The sequence below is a fragment of the Salvelinus alpinus genome, chromosome 6 (assembly GCF_045679555.1).
Source record: "Salvelinus alpinus chromosome 6, SLU_Salpinus.1, whole genome shotgun sequence".
In the NCBI taxonomy this organism is placed as follows: Eukaryota; Metazoa; Chordata; class Actinopteri; order Salmoniformes; family Salmonidae; genus Salvelinus; species Salvelinus alpinus.
Window position 1 is genome coordinate 10,509,570 of NC_092091.1, and position 22,348 is coordinate 10,531,917.

The window sequence follows — 22,348 nt, forward strand, 5'->3', positions numbered from 1 at the left end:
GGACAGCAGTGGAGAAGGTGGAAAGTTTTATGTTCCTCGGCGTACACATCACAGACAAACTGAAATGGTCTACCGACACAGACAGTGTGGTGAAGAAGGCACAACAGCGCCTCTTCAACCTCAGGAGGCTGAAGAAATTTGGCTTGTCACCTAAAACACTCACAAACTTTTACAGATGCACAATCGAGAGCATCCTGTCGGGCTGTATCACCGCCTGGTACGGCAGCTGCACCGCCCTCAACCGCAAGCCTCTCCAGAGGGTGGTGAGGTCTGCACAACGCATCACTGGGGGCAAACTACCTGCCCTCCAGGACACCTACACCACCTGATGTCACAGGAAGGCCAAAACGATCATCAAGGACAACAACCACCCGAGCCACTGCCTGCTCACACTGCTACCATCCAGAAGGTGAGGTCAGTACCTGTGCATCAAAGCTGGGACCGAGAGACTGAAAAACGTCTATCTCAAGCTTCTATCTCAAGGCCACCAGACTGCTAAACAGCCATCACTAACTCAGAGAGGCTGCTGCCTACATAGAGACTCAAATCACTGACCACTTTAATAAATGGATCACTAGTAACTTTAAACAATGTCACTTTAAACAATGCCACTTTAATAATGTCTACATATCTTACATAACTCATCATATTATATACTGTATTTTATACCATCTACTGCATCTTGCCTATGCTGCTCGGCCATCGCTCATCCATATATTTATATATTCTCATTCACCCCTTTAGATTTGTGTGTATTAGGTAGTTGTTGGGGAATTGTTAGATTACTTGTTGGATATTACTGCACTGTCGGAACTAGAAGCACAAGCATTTCGCTACACTCACAGTAACATCTGCTAACCATGTGTTTGTGACCAATAACATGTGATTTCATTTGATGACTGCCATCAGTCAGGCTGTTCGTGGACATTTTTGGCAGGTGTATGTATGAGTCATGAAACTGCAGTCATCAAACAGTTTCGTGACACATCATTTAGTCAACAGTTTCATGAAACATCAATTTCCCAACAGTTTCCTGACACATCAGTTTCCCAACAGTTTCATGACACAAACATACAGACATCTAACAATCGATATGAGTGTCGGGTAGCAATCACTCATAGTTTCACTTTTAACAATATGGACTGTGGGAAACTCATCCCTCCCTAACTCCCTTCCCGTCCACAGAATAAAGTTATCCAATGACAAATCAGAGGGTGGACTGTCTCCAGAGACAGTAAATCTGAGAAGCACTAGGCCTGGCGATGGACTACCATCCCCAGCCCCTCTCACTGCTCTGGTCTGTCTTCAGAGACAGTAAATCTGAGAAGGACCAGGCTTGACGAGGGACTACCATCCCCAGCACCTCTAACTGCTCTGGTCTGTCTCCAGAGACAGTAAATCTGCGAAGCACCAGGCCTGAGGATGGACTACCATCCCCAGCCCCTCTCACTGCTCTGGTCTGTCTCCAGAGACAGTAAATCTGAGAAGCATCAGGCCTGAGGATGGACTACCATCCCCAGCCCCTCTCACTGCTCTGATCTGTCTTCAGAGACAGTAAATCTGAGAAGCACTAGGCTTGAGGATGGACTACCATCCCCAGCCCCTCTCACTGCTCTGGTCTGTCTCCAGAGACAGTAAATCTGAGAAGCACTAGGCCTGAGGATGGACTACCATCCCCAGCCCCTCTCACTGCTCTGGTCTGTCTCCAGAGACAGTAAATCTGAGAAGCACCAGGCCTGATGATGGACTACCATCCCCAGCCCCTCTCACTGCTCTGCTCTGCCGTACTTTCACTCCCCCGTGTGTCCTTACACTCCCTAACAGAGGGTTGTGGTAGATATTTGATATCTTTGAATGAATTCTGCATTATAAATATGAGTATCCTGAGTATCCAACAGTGCTGTTGTACATAGCGTTACCCAGGCGGGTTGGGAAGCGAACGTATTGATGTTATGTTATCTGTTTTATTTTTATTTTTTCGTTTTGGAGGAAGAATTTTAATGATTACGTTTGTTTGGGCCGGTATGCATTTGCTCCATTGTTTGTTGATGTTTTTTTTGATTGGCAGCCCAGCTTTCATTTTACAGAGTGTGGCTTTAAAAGTAATTTGGGAAGTGAGGATAGTCATATAGTGCTGGGAAATTATGGATTTATTTGAGAATTATTTCTGCAAAGGGGTCTGTTTAATTCATTTAGACACACAAACACAATGCTACCGTGACAGTTATTTTCAGGTCCATCCCGAACAAAGGTTGTTTTGATCTGATTTTGGTTTCTCTGTGACATGAAAGGTCTTTGGTATGAACCTCTGTGCCTATTGTCCCTCCTGGGCTCCACAAACTGCTCTCAGTTGACGTGGCCTTTTCATGTAAAGCACCTGTCAATTTGGACAGTGATGCTAGTCTGCCTTGAATGTGTAGAATGGGGCCCCTCTGTGCAAGGGACTTGTATTCCAATTTACAGAGCCAAAGGGAGAATTTCCTTTTCAAAATGTCAGCCCTGGAAAATATGTCACAGGGCTTGGAAATCAATCCCCTGAAAAACACGTGGGATGTTATCATTTTCGAAAACCCCTAAGAGGAGTTTACCCATACATTCCACAGTACTGTATACAAGTGTCAACCTGATGAACACGGACGGGACTTTTTCTGTCACATATCAAATAGAATAGTCAACGTCATTAAGCCGTGAGAAGCCCAGGAGCAGTTCCTCTGTGTGTGGAGGTATTTATACAGTACTGTATGTGTGGAGGTATGTATACAGTACTGTATGTGTGGAGGTATGTATACAGTACTGTATGTGTGGAGGTATGTATACAGTACTGTATGTGTGGAGGTATTTATACAGTACTGTATGTGTGGAGGTATGTATACAGTACTGTATGTGTGGTATGTATACAGTACTGTATGTGTGGAGGTATGTATACAGTACTGTATGTGTGGAGGTATTTATACAGTACTGTATGTGTGGAGGTATGTATACAGTACTGTATGTGTGGAGGTATTTATACAGTACTGTATGTGTGGAGGTATGTATACAGTACTGTATGTGTGGAGGTATGTATACAGTACTGTATGTGTGGAGGTATTTATACAGTACTGTATGTGTGGAGGTATGTATACAGTACTGTATGGGTGGAGGTATGTATACAGTACTGTATGTGTGGTATATATACAGTACTGTATGTGTGGAGGTATGTATACAGTACTGTATGTGTGGAGGTATTTATACAGTACTGTATGTGTGGAGGTATTTATACAGTACTGTATGTGTGGAGGTATGTATACAGTACTGTATGTGTGGAGGTATGTATACAGTACTGTATGTGTGGAGGTATTTATACAGTACTGTATGTGTGGAGGTATGTATACAGTACTGTATGTGTGGAGGTATGTATACAGTACTGTATGTGTGGAGGTATGTATACAGTACTGTATGTGTGGAGGTATGTATACAGTACTGTATGTGTGGAGGTATTTATACAGTACTGTATGTGTGGAGGTATGTATACAGTACTGTATGTGTGGTATGTATACAGTACTGTATGTGTGGAGGTATGTATACAGTACTGTATGTGTGGAGGTATTTATACAGTACTGTATGTGTGGAGGTATGTATACAGTACTGTATGTGTGGAGGTATTTATACAGTACTGTATGTGTGGAGGGATGTATACAGTACTGTATGTGTGGAGGTATGTATACAGTACTGTATGTGTGGAGGTATGTATACAGTACTGTATGTGTGGAGGTATGTATACAGTACTGTATGGGTGGAGGTATGTATACAGTACTGTATGTGTGGTATATATACAGTACTGTATGTGTGGAGGTATGTATACAGGACTGTATGTGTGGAGGTATTTATACAGTACTGTATGTGTGGAGGTATTTATACAGTACTGTATGTGTGGAGGTATGTATACAGTACTGTATGTGTGGGGGTATGTATACAGTACTGTATGTGTGGAGGTATTTATACAGTACTGTATGTGTGGAGGTATGTATACAGTACTGTATGTGTGGAGGTATGTATACAGTACTGTATGTGTGGAGGTATGTATACAGTACTGTATGTGTGGAGGTATGTATACAGTACTGTATGTGTGGAGGTATTTATACAGTACTGTATGTGTGGAGGTATGTATACAGTACTGTATGTGTGGTATGTATACAGTACTGTATGTGTGGAGGTATGTATACAGTACTGTATGTGTGGAGGTATTTATACAGTACTGTATGTGTGGAGGTATGTATACAGTACTGTATGTGTGGAGGTATTTATACAGTACTGTATGTGTGGAGGTATGTATACAGTACTGTATGTGTGGAGGTATGTATACAGTACTGTATGTGTGGAGGTATGTATACAGTACTGTATGTGTGGAGGTATGTATACAGTACTGTATGTGTGGTATGTATACAGTACTGTATGTGTGGAGGTATGTATACAGTACGGTATGTGTGGAGGTATGTATACAGTACTGTATGTGTGGAGGTATGTATACAGTACTGCATGTGTGGAGGTACAGTGGGGAGAACAAGTATTTGATACACTGCCGATTTTGCAGGTTTTCCTACTTACAAAGCATGTAGAGGTCTGTCATTTTTATCATAGGTACACTTCAACTGTGAGAGACGGAATCTAAAACAAAAATCCAGAAAATCACATTGTATGATTTTTAAGTAATTAATTTGCATTTTATTGCATGACATAAGTATTTGATCACCTACCAACCAGTAAGAATTCCGGCTCTCACAGACCTGTTAGTTTTTCTTTAAGAAGCCCTCCTGTTCTCCACTCATTACCTGTATTAACTGCACCTGTTTGAACTCGTTACCTGTATAAAAGACACCTGTCCACACACTCAATCAAACAGACTCCAACCTCTCCACAATGGCCAAGACCAGAGAGCTGTGTAAGGACATCAGGGATAATTTGTAGACCTGTACAAGGCTGGGATGGGCTACAGGACAATAGCCAAGCAGCTTGGTGAGAAGGCAACAACTGTTGGCACAATTATTAGAAAATGGAAGAAGTTCAAGATGACGGTCAATCACCCTCGGTCTGGGGCTCCATGCAAGATCTCACCTCGTGGGGCATCAATGATCATGAGGAATGTGAGGGATCAGCCCAGAACTACACGGCAGGACCTGGTCAATGACCTGAAGAGAGCTGGGACCACAGTCTCAAAGAAAACCATTAGTAACACACTACGCCGTCATGGATTAAAATCCTGCAGCGCACGCAAGGTCCCCCTGCTCAAGCCAGCGCATGTCCAGGCCCGTCTGAAGTTTGCCAATGACCATCTGGATGATCCAGAGGAGGAATGGGAGAAGGTCATGTGGTCTGATGAGACAAAAATAGAGCTTTTTGCTCTAAACTCCACTCGCCGTGTTTGGAGGAATAGAAGGATGAGTACAACCCCAAGAACACCATCCCAACCGTGAAGCATGGAGGTGGAAACATCATTCTTTGGGGATGCTTTTCTGCAAAGGGGACAGGACGACTGCACCGTATTGAAGGGAGGATGGATGGGGCCATGTATCGCGAGATCTTGACCAACAACCTCCTTCCCTCAGTAAGAGCATTGAAGATGGGTCGTGGCTGGGTCTTCCAGCATGACAACGACCCGGAACACACAGCCAGGGCAACTAAGGAGTGGCTCCGTAAGAAGCATCTCAAGGTCCTGGAGTGGCCTAGCCAGTCTCCAGACCTGAACCCAATAGAAAATCTTTGGAGGGAGCCGAAAGTCCGTATTGCCCAGCGACAGCCCCGAAACCTGAAGGATCTGGAGAAGGTCTGTATGGAGGAGTGGGCCAAAATCCCTGCTGCAGTGTGTGCAAACCTGGTCAAGAACTACAGGAAACGTATGATCTCTGTAATTGCAAACTAAGGTTTCTGTACCAAATATTCAGTTCTGCTTTTCTGATGTATCAAATACTTATGTCATGCAATAAAATGCAAATTAATTAATTAAAAATCATACAATGTGATTTTCTGGATTTTTGTTTTAGATTCCTTCTCTCACAGTTTAAGTGTACCTATGATAAAAATTACAGACCTCTACATGCTTTGTAAGTAGGAAAACCTGCAAAATTGTCAGTGTATCAAATACTTGTTCTCCCCACTGTATGTATACAGTACTGTATGTGTGGAGGTATTTATACAGTACTGTATGTGTGGAGGTATGTATACAGTACTGTATGTGTGGAGGTATGTATACAGTACTGTATGTGTGGAGGTATTTATACAGTACTGTATGTGTGGAGGTATGTATACAGTACTGTATGTGTGGAGGTATGTATACAGTACTGTATGTGTGGAGGTATTTATACAGTACTGTATGTGTGGAGGTATGTATACAGTACTGTATGTGTGGAGGTATGTATACAGTACTGTATGTGTGGTATGTATACAGTACTGTATGTGTGGAGGTATGTATGCAGTACTGTATGTGTGGAGGTATTTATACAGTACTGTATGTGTGGAGGTATGTATACAGTACTGTATGTGTGGAGGTATGTATACAGTACTGTATGTGTGGAGGTATTTATACAGTACTGTATGTGTGGAGGTATGTATACAGTACTGTATGTGTGGAGGTATGTATACAGTACTGTATGTGTGGAGGTATTTATACAGTACTGTATGTGTGGAGGTATGTATACAGTACTGTATGTGTGGAGGTATGTATACAGTACTGTATGTGTGGTATGTATACAGTACTGTATGTGTGGAGGTATGTATACAGTACTGTATGTGTGGAGGTATTTATACAGTACTGTATGTGTGGAGGTATGTATACAGTACTGTATGTGTGGAGGTATGTATACAGTACTGTATGTGTGGAGGAATGTGTACAGTACTGTATGTGTGGAGGTATGTATACAGTACTGTATGTGTGGAGGTATTTATACAGTACTGTATGTGTGGAGGTATTTATACAGTACTGTATGTGTGGTATGTATACAGTACTGTATGTGTGGAGGTATGTATACAGTACTGTATGTGTGGAGGTATTTATACAGTACTGTATGTGTGGAGGTATTTATACAGTACTGTATGTGTGGAGGTATTTATACAGTACTGTATGTGTGGTATGTATACAGTACTGTATGTGTGGTATGTATGTATACAGTACTGTATGTGTGGAGGTATGTATACAGTACTGTATGTGTGGAGGTATGTATACAATACTGTATGTGTGGAGGTATGTATACAGTACTGTATGTGTGGAGGTATGTATACAGTACTGTATGTGTGGAGGTATGTATACAGTACTGTATGTGTGGAGGTATGTATACAGTACTGTATGTGTGGAGGTATGTATACAGTACTGTATGTGTGGAGGTATTTATACAGTACTGTATGTGTGGTATGTATACAGTACTGTATGTGTGGAGGTATGTATACAGTACTGTATGTGTGGAGGTATGTACACAGTACTGTATGTGTGGAGGTATGTATACAGTACTGTATGTGTGGAGGTATGTATACAGTACTGTGTGTGTGGAGGTATTTATACAGTACTGTATGTGTGGAGGTATGTATACAGTACTGTATGTGTGGAGGTATGTATACAGTACTGTATGTGTGGAGGTATGTATACAGTACTGCATGTGTGGAGGTATGTATACAGTACTGTATGTGTGGAGGTATGTATACAGTACTGTATGTGTGGAGGTATGTATACAGTACTGTATGTGTGGTATGTATACAGTACTGTATGTGTGGAGGTATGTATACAGTACTGTATGTGTGGTATGTATACAGTACTGTATGTGTGGAGGTATGTATACAGTACTGTATGTGTGGTATGTATACAGTACTGTATGTGTGGAGGTATGTATACAGTACTGTATGTGTGGTATGTATACAGTACTGTATATGTGGAGGTATGTATACAGTACTGTATGTGTGGAGGTATGTATACAGTACTGTATGTGTGGTATGTATACAGTACTGTATGTGTGGAGGTATGTATACAGTACTGTATGTGTGGAGGTATGTATACAGTACTGTATGTGTGGAGGTATTTATACAGTACTGTATGTGTGGAGGTATGTATACAGTACTGTATGTGTGGAGGTATGTATACAGTACTGTATGTGTGGTATGTATACAGTACTGTATGTGTGGAGGTATGTATACAGTACTGTATGTGTGGTATGGATACAGTACTGTATGTGTGGAGGTATGTATACAGTACTGTATGTGCGGAGGTATGTATACAGTACTGTATGTGTGGAGGTATGTATACAGTCCTGTATGTGTGGAGGTATGTATACCGTACTGTATGTGTGGTATGTATGCAGTACTGTATGTGTGGAGGTATGTATACAGTACTGTATGTGTGGAGGTATGTATACAGTACTGTGTGTGTGGAGGTATGTATACAGTACTGCATGTGCGGAGGTATGTATACAGTACTGTATGTGTGGAGGTATGTATACAGTACTGTATGTGTGGGGGTATGTATACAGTACTGTATGTGTGGAGGTATGTTTACAGTACTGTATGTGTGGAGGTATGTATACAGTACTGTATGTGTGTGGTATGTATACAGTACTGCATGTGTGGAGGTATGTATACAGTACCGTATGTGTGTGGTATGTATACAGTACTGCATGTGTGGAGGTATGTATACAGTACTGTATGTGTGGAGGTATGTATACAGTACTGTATGTGTGGAGGTATGTATACAGTACTGTATGTGTGTGGTATGTATACAGTACTGTATGTGTGGTATGTATACAGTACTGTATGTGTGGAAGTATGTATACAGTAATGTATGTGTGGTATGTATACAGTACTGTATGTGTGGTATGTATACAGTACTGTATGTGTGGAGGTATGTATACAGTACTGTATGTGTGGAGGTATTTATACAGTACTGTATGTGTGGTATGTATACAGTACTGTATGTGTGGTATGTATACAGTACTGTATGTGTGGAGGTATGTATACAGTACTGTATGTGTGGAGGTATGTATACAGTACTGTATGTGTGGAGGTATGTATACAGTACTGTATGTGTGGTATGTATACAGTACTGTATGTGTGGAGGTATGTATACAGTACTGTATGTGTGGTATGTATACAGTACTGTATGTGTGGAGGTATGTCTACAGTACTGTATGTGTGGTATGTATACAGTACTGTATGTGTGGAGGTATGTCTACAGTACTGTATGTGTGGTATGTATACAGTACTGTATGTGTGGAGGTATGTATACAGTACTGTATGTGTGGTATGTATACAGTACTGTATGTGTGGAGGTATGTATACAGTACTGTATGTGTGGTATGTATACAGTACTGTATGTGTGGAGGTATGTATACAGTATTGTATGTGTGGAGGTATGTATACAGTACTGTATGTGCGGAGGTATGTATACAGTACTGTATGTGTGGAGGTATGTATACAGTACTGTATGTGCGGAGGTATGTATACAGTACTGTATGTGCGGAGGTATGTATACAGTACTGTATGTGCGGAGGAATGTATACAGTACTGTATGTGTGGAGGTATGTATACAGTACTGTATGTGTGGTATGTATACAGTACTGTATGTGTGGGGGTATGTATACAGTACTGTATGTGTGGGGGTATGTATACAGTACTGTATGTGTGGGGGTATGTATACAGTACTGTATGTGTGGAGGTATGTATACAGTACTGTATGTGTGGTATGTATACAGTACTGTATGTGTGGAGGTATGTATACAGTACTGTATGTGTGGAGGTATGTATACAGTACTGTATGTGTGGTATGTATACAGTACTGTATGTGTGGAGGTATGTATACAGTACTGTATGTGTGGTATGTATACAGTACTGTATGTGTGGAGGTATGTATACAGTACTGTATGTGTGCACTGCTTGTAATAGTATAATCCACTTGAACAGTAGCACACCGTAGTTCTGAAGAAAACTAACAAACACTGAAATCATATGTTACACAGAAATCATCTATAAACACTGAAATCATCTATAAACACTGAAATCATATTTAACACTGAAATCATCTATAAACAATGAAATCATCTTTTACACTGAAATCATCAAGCTTATAAAATACATTGTTGATTTAAATGTTTAAGCTCATTGGAAAGTAAGTGGGAAGTAAGGAATACAATACCTGTCTGGGAACATTCATCAACATGTTTTGCACAACACCTACCTGTCAACACATGTCCAAAGTGTAAAACCAGATTTTGAGTCCACCGCTTAAGCCTGATGCAGACTCTTTTTTTCTTGATGTCTTTGTTTTGGTGCGGTTTGGACAGGCCTCGATTTTCAACGTCCACTGACGTTGATTTTTGGTCCAGTACGGACCAAATCTGAACCAATCATAGACATCCATATTTCACAAGTTTGGACAACACAGTACGTCTACGTACAGTACAGTAGAGCACAGTAGATACAGTAAAGTAAAGAAAAATAAAGTATAGTATGTTACAGTATAATGTACTGTATTGTACTCTACTTTACTCTAAAGTACTCTGCTCAATTAAACTGTACTCTACTGTACTCTACTCTACTGAATTAAACTCTATTGTACTGCACTGTACTCTACTGAATTAAACTTTACTCTACTGTACTCTACTGAATTAAACTCTACTGTACTGTACTCTACTGTACTCTACTCTACTGAATTAAACTCTACTGTACTGTACTCTACTGTACTCTACTCTGCTGAATTAAACTCTACTGTACTGCACTGTACTCTACTGAATTAAACTCTACTCTACTCTACTGTACTCTACTGTACTCCACTCTACTGAATTAAACTCTACTTTACTGTACTCTACTGTACTCCACTCTACTGTACTCCACTCTACTGAACTAAACTCTACTGTACTGTACTGAATTAAACTCTACTGTACTGCACTGTACTGAATTAAACTCTACTGTACTCTACTATACTGTACTCTACTGTACTACACTCTACTGAATTGAGCTCTACTGTACCGTGCTGTACTTTACTGAATAAAACTCTACTGTTCTGTACTGAACTGTGCTGTACTGTACTGTGCTGTTCAAACTTGTGAAATATAGCCTAGAAGTCTATGATTTGTTCAGATTTGGTCTGGTCCGAAACGACCAAATATGTACTTGTTTGGTGGCGGGGTTCATTAGAATAATACCCAGCATGCTTTGCAAGCGTTTGTTTTACATTTACATTTTGGTCATTCAGCGGATAAACAACAACATATCACATTCATAGCAAGAAATAACTATTTCTGTACCCGTTACTGAAAATGTTCTTGTAGTTGAAGAACTGGTCTGTTGGTGAATATCTGTAGATAGAGCTACTTTGAACATCATAAAAAAAGCAAACATAAGTGCATTGTACTTTTTGAAACAAATGGAAGTGTAATATTCAATGCTGGTGTTAATGCATTTTATGCTGTTTTTATATGTACAAATGATGTAAAAGAAATATGAGCTGTTTTTTTAAGGAAAACATTTTTATTTTATTTTTTATTTTTTTAAGTGCATGTGACAGATGGGAGCAATAGCAAATATTCTGTTGTAATCTTCAATTGGCTCCTTTTGCCTTTTATTAAATGGATTTAGCTGAAAGTAATTATTGTGAAATAATGCTTCCTTCATTGAGAATGCATGTGCAGTTGAAACTTAGCCATAGACATAAATTAGACATAATCTGTAAATTATGTCTTTTAAACTTTAATTCAGAACCCGAAAATGAACCTGATTCCAACATCCGGAAAATACTTCTTTGCCATGTCTGGGAAATATGTGTTTTCACCTTACATTCAGAACCAAAAAAGAACCTAACTTCAACGTCTGGTAAATGTGCATTTTAGACATCTTTTCAACATCATTTTGCTTACTGGGTTGCTGCCGATGACCATTTGCATCTTTCTCTGGCTGAGACAGTTTGTTTTGATTGCCAATAATAATAACCCATGATAATTCAACTACTATTACTATAACTACTACTAATATTATAACTACTACTACTATTGCTTTAAAACTTCTTATGGCTGCAATCCCGCTAACGGGATCGATATGACAACAGCCAGTGAAAGTGCAGGGCGCCAAATTCAAACAACAGAAATCTCCTAATTAAAATTCCTCAAACATACATGTGTCTTATATCATTTTAATGGTAATCGTGTTGTTGATCCCACCAAAGTGTCCGATTTCAAATATGCTCTTCAGCGAAAGCACTACAAACGATTATGTTAGGTCACCACCAAACCACAATAAGCACAGCCATTTTTCCAGCGAAAGATAGCAGTCACAAAAAGTAGAAATAGAGATAAAATTAATCACTAACCTTTGATGATCTTCATCAGACGACACTCATAGGACTTCATGTTACACAATAATGTATGTTTTGTTTGATAAAGTTCATATTTATATCAAAAAATCTGAGTTTACATTGGCGTGTTACATTCACTAGTTCCAAAAACATCAAGTGATTTTGCATAGCCACATCGTTTCAACAGAAATACTCATCATAAATGTAGATGATAATACAAGTTATACACATGGAATTATAGATATACCTCTCCTTAATGCAACCGCTGTGTCAGATTTCCAAAAACCTTTACGGAAAGAGCAAACCTTGCAATAATCTGAGACGGAGCTCAGAACAATAGTAAAATTAGCCGCCATGTTGGAGTCAACAGAAACCAGAAAATACATGATAAATGTTTCCTTACCTTTGATGAATTCATCAGAATGCAGTCCTAGGAATCCCAGGTCCACAATAAATGCTTGATTTGTTCGATAATGTCCGTTATTTATGTCCAATTAGCTACTTTGGTTAGCGCGTTTGGTAAACAATTCCAAAGTCACAAAGCGCGTCCACTATAACGTGACGAAATGTCCAAGAGTTCCGTAACAGTCAGTAGAAACATGTCAAACGATGTATTGAATCAATCTTTAGAATGTTGTTAAAATACATCTTGAATAACGTTCCAACCGGAGAATTACATTGACTTCAGTTGACCGATGGAACGGAGCTGCCTCTCACGTGAACGCGCGTGTTTAATGCGTCGTCACCTCATGGCAGTGATTACTCATTCCTGTCTCCTTCGGCCCCCCTCACATTAGAGTCATCAGACAAAGTTCTATTGACTGTTGACATCTAGTGGAAGCCGTAGGAAGTGAAAACTCATCAATATCTCGCTGTAATTTCAATGGGAGCTTGGTTGAAAATCTAGCAGCCTCAGAAAAAATCCAAACAGGAAGTGGAACTTCTCAGGTTTTTGCCTGCAATATGAGTTCTGTTATACTCACATACATAATTCAAACAGTTTTAGAAACTTCAGAGTGTTTTCTATCCAATACTAATAATAATATATTAGCAACTATGACTGAGGAGCAGGCCGTTTACTCTGGGCACCTCTGTGCACCTTTCATCCAAGCTACTCAATACTGCCCCTGCAGCCATAAGAAGTTAATTAACTACTACTATTACTATAACTACTACTAATATTACTATAACTACTACTACTATTACTATAACTACTACCACTATTACTATAACTAGTACTACAACTACTACAACTACTATTACTATAACTACTACTACTACAACTACTACAACTACTATTACTGTAACTACTACTACTATTACTATAACTACTACTACAACTACTACAACTACTATTACTATAACTACTACTACTATTACTATAACTACTACTATTACTATAACTACTATCACTATAACTACTACCACTATTACTATTACTATAACTACTACTACTACTATACTACAACCACTACAACTAATATTACTATAACTACTACTACTATTACTATAACTACTACTACTACTACTATTACTATAACTAATAGTACTATAACTACTACCACTACTATTACTACTACTAATATTAAAACTACTACTGCTACTATCACTATAACTACTACTATTATTATACCTACTACTATTACTATAACTACTACTACTACTACTACTACTATTACTATTGCTATAACCACTACTACTACTATCACTATAACTACTACTACCACTATTACTATAACTACTACGACTATTACTATAACTACTACTATTACTATAACTACTACTATTACTATCACTATAACTACCACTACTACTATTATAACTACTAATACTACTATTACTACTATCACTATAACTACTACTAGTACTACTATTACTATAACTACTACTACTATTAATATCACTATAACTACTACTATTACTATAACTACTACTACTACTACTACTATAACTACTACTACTACTGCTATAACTACTAATACTATTACTATAACTACTACGACTATTACTATAACTACTACTACTATTACTATTACTATAACTTCTACTATTACCATAACTACTACTACTATAACTACTACTACTATTACTATTACTACTAATACTACTACTACTACTACTATAACTACTACTACTATTACTATAACTACTACTACTACTACTACTACTATTATAACTACTACTACTACTACTATTATAACTACTACTACTACTACTACTACTACTATTACTATAACTACTACTACTATAACTACTACTACTATTACTATAACTACTACTACTACTACTACTATTATAACTACTACTACTACTATTATAACTACTTCTACTACTACTATAACGACTACTACTATTATTATAACTACTACTACTACTATTACTATAACTACTACTACTACTACTACTATTACTATAACTACTACTACTACTGCTATAACTACTACTACTACTGCTATAACTACCACTACTACTACTACTACTACTACTACTATTACTATAACTACTACTACTATTATTATAACTACTACTACTACTATTACTATAACTACTACTACTACTACTATTACTATAACTACTACTATTATGACTACTACTACTACTACTATTACTATAACTACTACTACTACGATTACTATTACTATAACTACTACTACTACTACTACTATTATAACTACTACTACTATTACTATAACTACTACTACTACTGCTATAAATACTATTATTATTATTACTACTACTGCTATAACTACTACTACTACTACTACTACTACTATTACTTCTATTATTATAACTACTACTACTACTATTATTAGAACTACTACTACTACTACTACTACTACTACTACTACTACTACTATTATAACTACTACTACTACTACTATTATAACTACTACTACTACTACTACTATTACTATAACTACTACTATTATTATAACTACTACTACTACTACTACTACTATTACTATTACTATAACTACTATTATTAGAACTACTACTACTACTACTATAACTACTACTACTACTATTACTATAACTACTACTACTATTATTATAACTACTACTACTACTACTATTATAACTACTACTATTACTATAACTACTACTATTACTATAACTACTACTACTACTACTATTATAACTACTACTACTACTACTACTATAACTACTACTACTACTACTATTATAACTACTACTACTACTACTACTACTACTACTACTACTATTATAACTACTACTACTACTACTACTATAACTACTACTACTACTACTATTATAACTACTACTACTACTACTACTACTACTATAACTACTACTACTACTACTATTATAACTACTACTACTACTACTACTACTACTACTACTATTATAACTACTACTACTACTACTATTATAACTACTACAACTACTACTACTACTGCTATAAATACTATTATTATTATTACTACTACTATAACTACAACTCCTGCTACTACTACACCTCGTTATTGTCCACCACAAATAACCAAAGTCATATCCATCATCACAATCCTTAAAATACCCCAATAACACTATAGTACTGTCAACATCATTTCCCGAATTTTCTCTGAATAGCACTATCACAATGAAGCATTTTCCCCTCAGGAACTGAGAATAGATTCCACACCAAACCAGTGTTAATAATAGATTTTTGCTCCATTATATTGTCAGTTAGCTAGTTAATTGAAACGCACTGTAGTAGCGTGGCTGCGCGTTGAGATGGTGCTGACAATTATATATATAGCTTATGTCTTGATTTATAAGACACGGTGAACCAGGATGAGCCTGGAGCTAAAGAGAGCAGCTGTAATTAGTGGATGTGCCTCACGTTAGAAACACTTATCACCCCGAGGGCAGATCTTGCATGGGTTGTCTTCATTACACCAAACGGAAGAAAATGGCTTGAAACAGGGAGGAACTACCTGAACTTGTCCAATAACACATGCTCGTCTTTATTTTCCACTGCAAAACGTTTTGGTACACTGTGTCCTGATGGAAACGAGCCTATGTATTCATAGGTAGATTTGCATAGCCCGTTTTTGAATGGGGAACAATAGCGACTAGTTGTGTTTTGATGAACAAAACCAGGATAAAACAGGACCATTTTTCTCTGGATCTTGATCGGCATATATAATGCCTGGGATACTATAGACTACAGACAACGCAGAAAGCCTGCTCGTCATGTTCTTAATTTCTGATCATTTCCAGGTAGGTCTACAGTAGAGTAGTACCCAGGTTATATTTTTTCTGGAGATCCCTCCCTCGTTGCCGCCCATTGCCATCACAACTCTCTCTCTCACCGGAGTGTAGGCTACCCTCCACAATAGTAACTACAGAGCGTAATGCGCCTGCTCAGCAGTTTACACCGATTGACAGAAGACAAATCCAAGCATCAGCGAGCGACGTGACACGGAGCTCAATATGCAATATTGTGACAAAAAAATATTAAAGAAATGGTGATTATCTTGAGCTACTGTAGATAAAACCTGGAGTGAATAAGATTTCTGTTGAAGAAGCTAACCAGGGGTTGCCGTTTTGAAAACAGTGATATTTTCATTCGTGGAAATGGAATTAGTATGAGTTTTTGAGTGCAGTATTTGTAAGCAGACGGAGTGCGGAGAAGAGTGAATTCAAGCAGCAGTAGAGGTAAGCCTGTTTGATAACGTCACTCACACTTACACACAATGACATATTTTATACAGTCTATGACGAGGGCGGGAGCTTTTGTTCACGAAACAAACGTCAAATCTACCCAACTGCCCCATGGTGCAAAGCCACTGTATATTGTCATCAAGTCTAATGTCAAATCGCTCTTGCAAGCTGCTGCATAGCGTACGTTGAATGGCACAACTAGCGTGTCCATTCAGTTGCAGACCTTTGGTGGGCTGTTATGTCGGAAATAGCATGTGACACATATCGAGTAGATGACAACATTCAGGCTTTCTTTACGTTTGGTTACGTGGTCGAAAACCACTAGCTCAGTCACCCGAAAAGGCTAGAAGAAGCATCATTCTCACCCCGTTGCCTTTGATATAGTCAATGATGTTGTTTTCCCAAACACAGTTGCAAATTCAACATATATTTCCCGAACGGCTGGGTAGTATTGTTGACCCCCCCAACCTATCAAACATAGGCTACCAATACAGTAAGGAGGCTACAGTGTATCACGACGTGACACATTTGGTTTAGTTACTTAGTATGCAGACTAGTACTGTTCCATGTCGCAGGGGGGGTGGAGCACTCAATGAAAAGTAATGACACTCTTTGACAGGCGTTGTTGTACCCCTAGAGCCACTGCGTTATTTGCCACTGGTCAACGGGGCTTATTCAGTGACGTTTTGTTTTGGTTGCGTCATCAGAGCAACAACGTATTCATTATTTATCTACATTAACGGTATAATATATTTATTTTTTAGCATCATGCCATTTTCTTTCAAGATTTTCTTTTACATTCTCATGTACTCTACAAAGCACACGGGGTAGTTGAACATCTTTTGACACAACCCTGAATTGAACTGAACCCACCCCCAACCCATGTCTTAAGCACTGCAGAAGATGCGAGCTTCAAACTTGGCTTACCTCTCAACAGGGAATATTGTACCTCACTCCTAGCTCATAGTCCAATCAATGTCCCATAGTGGGAGAAGCCATAGGCATAGAGACCCACCCACCCCTCCAACTGTTAACGGCAGACATTGAGCAACCGTCCTCTCAAAGCCCATGGGCCTTTGGGCATTCCTCTTGAAATACCACAGTGATGTCATTCTTCTCAGCAGGGCAGATGGGCTAAAGGCATTATGGTGTGGAGAGGTGAATTCTCCTCAATATTAAGTTTACATCCAACGGTATCCGTTTACAGCTAGGCGTTTATGGCGAGAGTTCAGTTCACAAGTGATGATCTATCGATTCCTGACGTCATTTCATGTTTTCATGTGAATCTCAGCTATTTGTCGTTGAAACAGGCAGAAATACAGCCAGTATGACACATTTTGCATTATTTGTCAAAAAGTGATTGAAATCAAATGGAAAGACCCATAACCCAGTGGAGGTGGTGTCTGTTCTAGTGATAACCCAGTGGAGGTGGTGTCAGTTCTGTTCTAGTGATAACCCAGTGGAGGTGGTGTCTGTTCTGTTCTAGTGATAACCCAGTGGAGGTGGTGTCAGTTCTGTTCTAGCGATAACCCAGTGGAGGTGGTGTCTGTTCTAGTGATAACCCAGTGGAGGTGGTGTCTGTTCTGTTCTAGTGATAACCCAGTGGAGGTGGTGTCTGTTCTAGTGATAACCCAGTGGAGGTGGTGTCAGTTCTGTTCTAGTGATAACCCAGTGGAGGTGGTGTCAGTTCTGTTCTAGTGATAACCCAGTGGAGGTGGTGTCTGTTCTAGTGATAACCCAGTGGAGGTGGTGTCAGTTCTGTTCTAGTGATAACCCAGTGGAGGTGGTGTCTGTTCTAGTGATAACCCAGTGGAGGTGGTGTCAGTTCTGTTCTAGTGATAACCCAGTGGAGGTGGTGTCTGTTCTAGTGATAACCCAGTGGAGGTGGTGTCAGTTCTGTTCTAGTGATAACCCAGTGGAGATGGTGTCAGTTCTGTTCTAGTGATAACCCAGTGGAGGTGGTGTCAGTTCTGTTCTAGTGATAACCCAGTGGAGGTGGTGTCAGTTCTGTTCTAGTGATAACCCAGTGGAGATGGTGTCAGTTCTGTTCTAGTGATAACCCAGTGGAGGTGGTGTCAGTTCTGTTCTAGTGATAACCCAGTGGAGGTGGTGTCAGTTCTGTTCTAGTGATAACCCAGTGGAGGTGGTGTCAGTTCTGTTCTAGTGATAACCCAGTGGAGGTGGTGTCAGTTCTGGTCTAGTGATAACCCAGTGGAGGTGGTGTCAGTTCTGTTCTAGTGATAACCCAGTGGAGGTGGTGTCAGTTCTGGTCTAGTGATAACCCAGTGGAGGTGGTGTCAGTTCTGGTCTAGTGATAACCCAGTGGAGGTGGTGTCAGTTCTGGTCTAGTGATAACCCAGTGGAGGTGGTGTCAGTTATGTTCTAGTAACCTACTGGCCTTTGTGTGTGCTCTACTAAAGCACTTACTCATGTGATAAGTCACAACGGTCTAGGAGATTTGTCACATCATGATGATGTGACAGTGTGCAAACTGCCCATGCCATGTAAGTATTTTCAAAGAGGCATTCATTTACCCCTTTTTTCCAAATTGGCCCAACATTTGGTCCAAGCACTGTATGACATTTTAGCTCTATGTGGTTACAAAACATATGGGAAAAGGAATTAGATTAAGTCTGCATCCGTTTAAGCTATTTATTGAACGTATGAAACCTTATTTATTTTTGCTGTAATAAATGTTGTCAGCTTTAGACCACGGTGTATTTAACAGTCAAAGCGGAATTAAAGGAATGTTTAAAGAAAAATATACAAATCTGACTGCTTCCCACCGTATCTGTCCGAAGATATTAAACTCATCTCCCTGTTCCGTGAGCGCTCTTCAAAGGACAATGTGTCACAGGCACAGATTGTTACTGTGATATCAGCATTTTGTTTGATTCCAACATGGCCCGATTCTTATTGAGGCGCTCGTTCCTTGTCTGCCTGCTGCTCAAAGCTAGACCTTCAGTGAGTCTCTTTATGTATTATATCATACTATTTGTGTATCTATTTATCTACTTTAACCTAAGTATTATGGTTGAAAGAAGATCAACCAATTCTTCCTTTACAGTAGGTAGGCAACAATGTCCCCTCTGTGATGTTGTTCGACAGTCTCCATCTCTGTGGGAATACAACCATGTTGACACAGAGAATGAGAGTCAATGCTATCATGTGTCTGTCTTGCTACGTGTTCTCCTCTCTGTGGCATCAGCCAGCAGCTGGCGAAGGGGAAGAGGGCAGTGGGTACTCCCCCTGGCGCAGCTGTGTCAGAACATGGCAATGCCCACTGGCTGCTCTCGTTCTCCTGCCTACAGATGGAACGAGAGAGAACAAAGAGATGTGGACAGGCAGAGGGAGACCCCGAGAGAGAACAAAGAGATGTGGACAGGTAGAGGGAGACCCCGAGAGAGAACAAAGAGATGTGGACAGGCAGAGGGAGACCCCGAGAGAGAACAAAGAGATGTGGACAGGCAGAGGGAGACACCGAGAGAGAACAGAGAGATGTGGACAGGTAGAGGGAGACCCCGAGAGAGAACAAAGAGATGTGGACAGGCAGAGGGAGACCCCGAGAGAGAACAAAGAGATGTGGACAGGTAGAGGGAGACCCCGAGAGAGAACAAAGAGATGTGGACAGGCAGAGGGAGACCCCGAGAGAGAACAAAGAGATGTGGACAGGCAGAGGGAGACACCGAGAGAGAACAAAGAGATGTGGACAGGCAGAGGGAGACACCGAGAGAGAACAAAGAGATGTGGACAGGCAGAGGGAGACCCGAGAGAGAACAAAGAGATGTGGACAGGCAGAGGGAGACACCGAGAGAGAACAAAGAGATGTGGACAGTCAGAGGGAGACCCCGAGAGAGAACAAAGAGATGTGGACAGGCAGAGGGAGACACCGAGAGAGAACAAAGAGATGTGGACAGTCAGAGGGAGACCCCGAGAGAGAACAAAGAGATGTGGACAGGCAGAGGGAGACCCCGAGAGAGAACAAAGAGATGTGGACAGTCAGAGGGAGACCCCGAGAGAGAACAAAGAGATGTGGACAGGCAGAGGGAGACACCGAGAGAGAACAAAGAGATGTGGACAGTCAGAGGGAGACCCCGAGAGAGAACAAAGAGATGTGGACAGGCAGAGGGAGACCCCGAGAGAGAACAAAGAGATGTGGACAGTCAGAGGGAGACCCCGAGAGAGAACAAAGAGATGTGGACAGGCAGAGGGAGACACCGAGAGAGAACAAAGAGATGTGGACAGTCAGAGGGAGACCCCGAGAGAGAACAAAGAGATGTGGACAGGCAGAGGGAGACCCCGAGAGAGAACAAAGAGATGTGGACAGTCAGAGGGAGACCCCGAGAGAGAACAAAGAGATGTGGACAGGCAGAGGGAGACACCGAGAGAGAACAAAGAGATGTGGACAGGCAGAGGGAGACACCGAGAGAGAACAGAGAGATGTGGACAGGCAGAGGGAGACACCGAGAGAGAACAAAGAGATGTGGACAGGCAGAGGGAGACACCGAGAGAGAACAACATATATAAAGAACAATGTCAGTGGACTCTCCTTTAGGAGCCAGTCCATGATCAGAAACACAGACATACCCACGGGAACATAGTATAGATAACACTGACATGCAGTACTGTTAATACCTGGGGTACATAACACTATGGCTTGGGGGCATACATTTTTATATTTAACGTTTATTTAACTAGGCAAGTCAGTTAAGAACAAATTCGTATTTACAATGACGGCCTACCAGGGAACAGTGGGTTAACTGCCTTTGTTCAGGACGACTGTCAGTTCAGGGATTCGATCCAGCAACCTTTTGGTTACAGGCCCAACACTCAAACCACGACTCTACCTGCCGCCCCAATACAAGCATACCCCTATAGCTAGCTCTGGCATGGAGGACTATAGAAACAGCCTTCTGTATCCAGCCACATAAACTCCTGTTGTTGATATTTACCCACTCAGGAAGATCACTTTGATTCTGTTTGGGCTGTAAGTCGGCGGCTTAGCGTAGCTAGAATCCAAATCCCAGCTTGCTTGGTTGAACGGCAGCCGAAACACGCAGGGACAATGGCAGGAGGAGACTCAGAGGATGTGGCGAAAGTCAATAGGGCTTAATGGCCATTGTGACACACAATAACAGTCCTGAATCTCGAGTCTGCCGTTGACTGCAATGGGAGCTAAAGTAGTGCTAACAGCAAGAAGTTAGCCTAGCCATTCAATGTAAAAGGAAGAATGAAAAGACAGCTGAATATATGATAATGGTAAACTAGCATAGCTTCCTTTTTAATGGTAAACTAGCATAGCTTCCTTTTTAATGGTAAACTAGCATAGCTTCCTTTTCTAATGGTAAACTAGCATAGCTCCCTTTGTTTAATGGTAAACTA

General features: G+C 40.2%; 1 protein-coding gene across 1 annotated transcript in view; it reads left to right on the forward strand.

Annotated features, from left to right (window-relative positions):
- Positions 1-16,659: 16,659 nt before the first annotated feature.
- Positions 16,660-22,348, forward strand: part of LOC139578125 (unconventional myosin-IXAb-like) — a 270,429-nt gene continuing 264,740 nt past the window's right edge. Inside the window, exon 1 of the mRNA XM_071405369.1 lies at positions 16,660-16,960. The gene's annotated coding sequence lies outside the window, so the exon portion shown is untranslated. The remainder of the gene's footprint in view (positions 16,961-22,348) is intronic.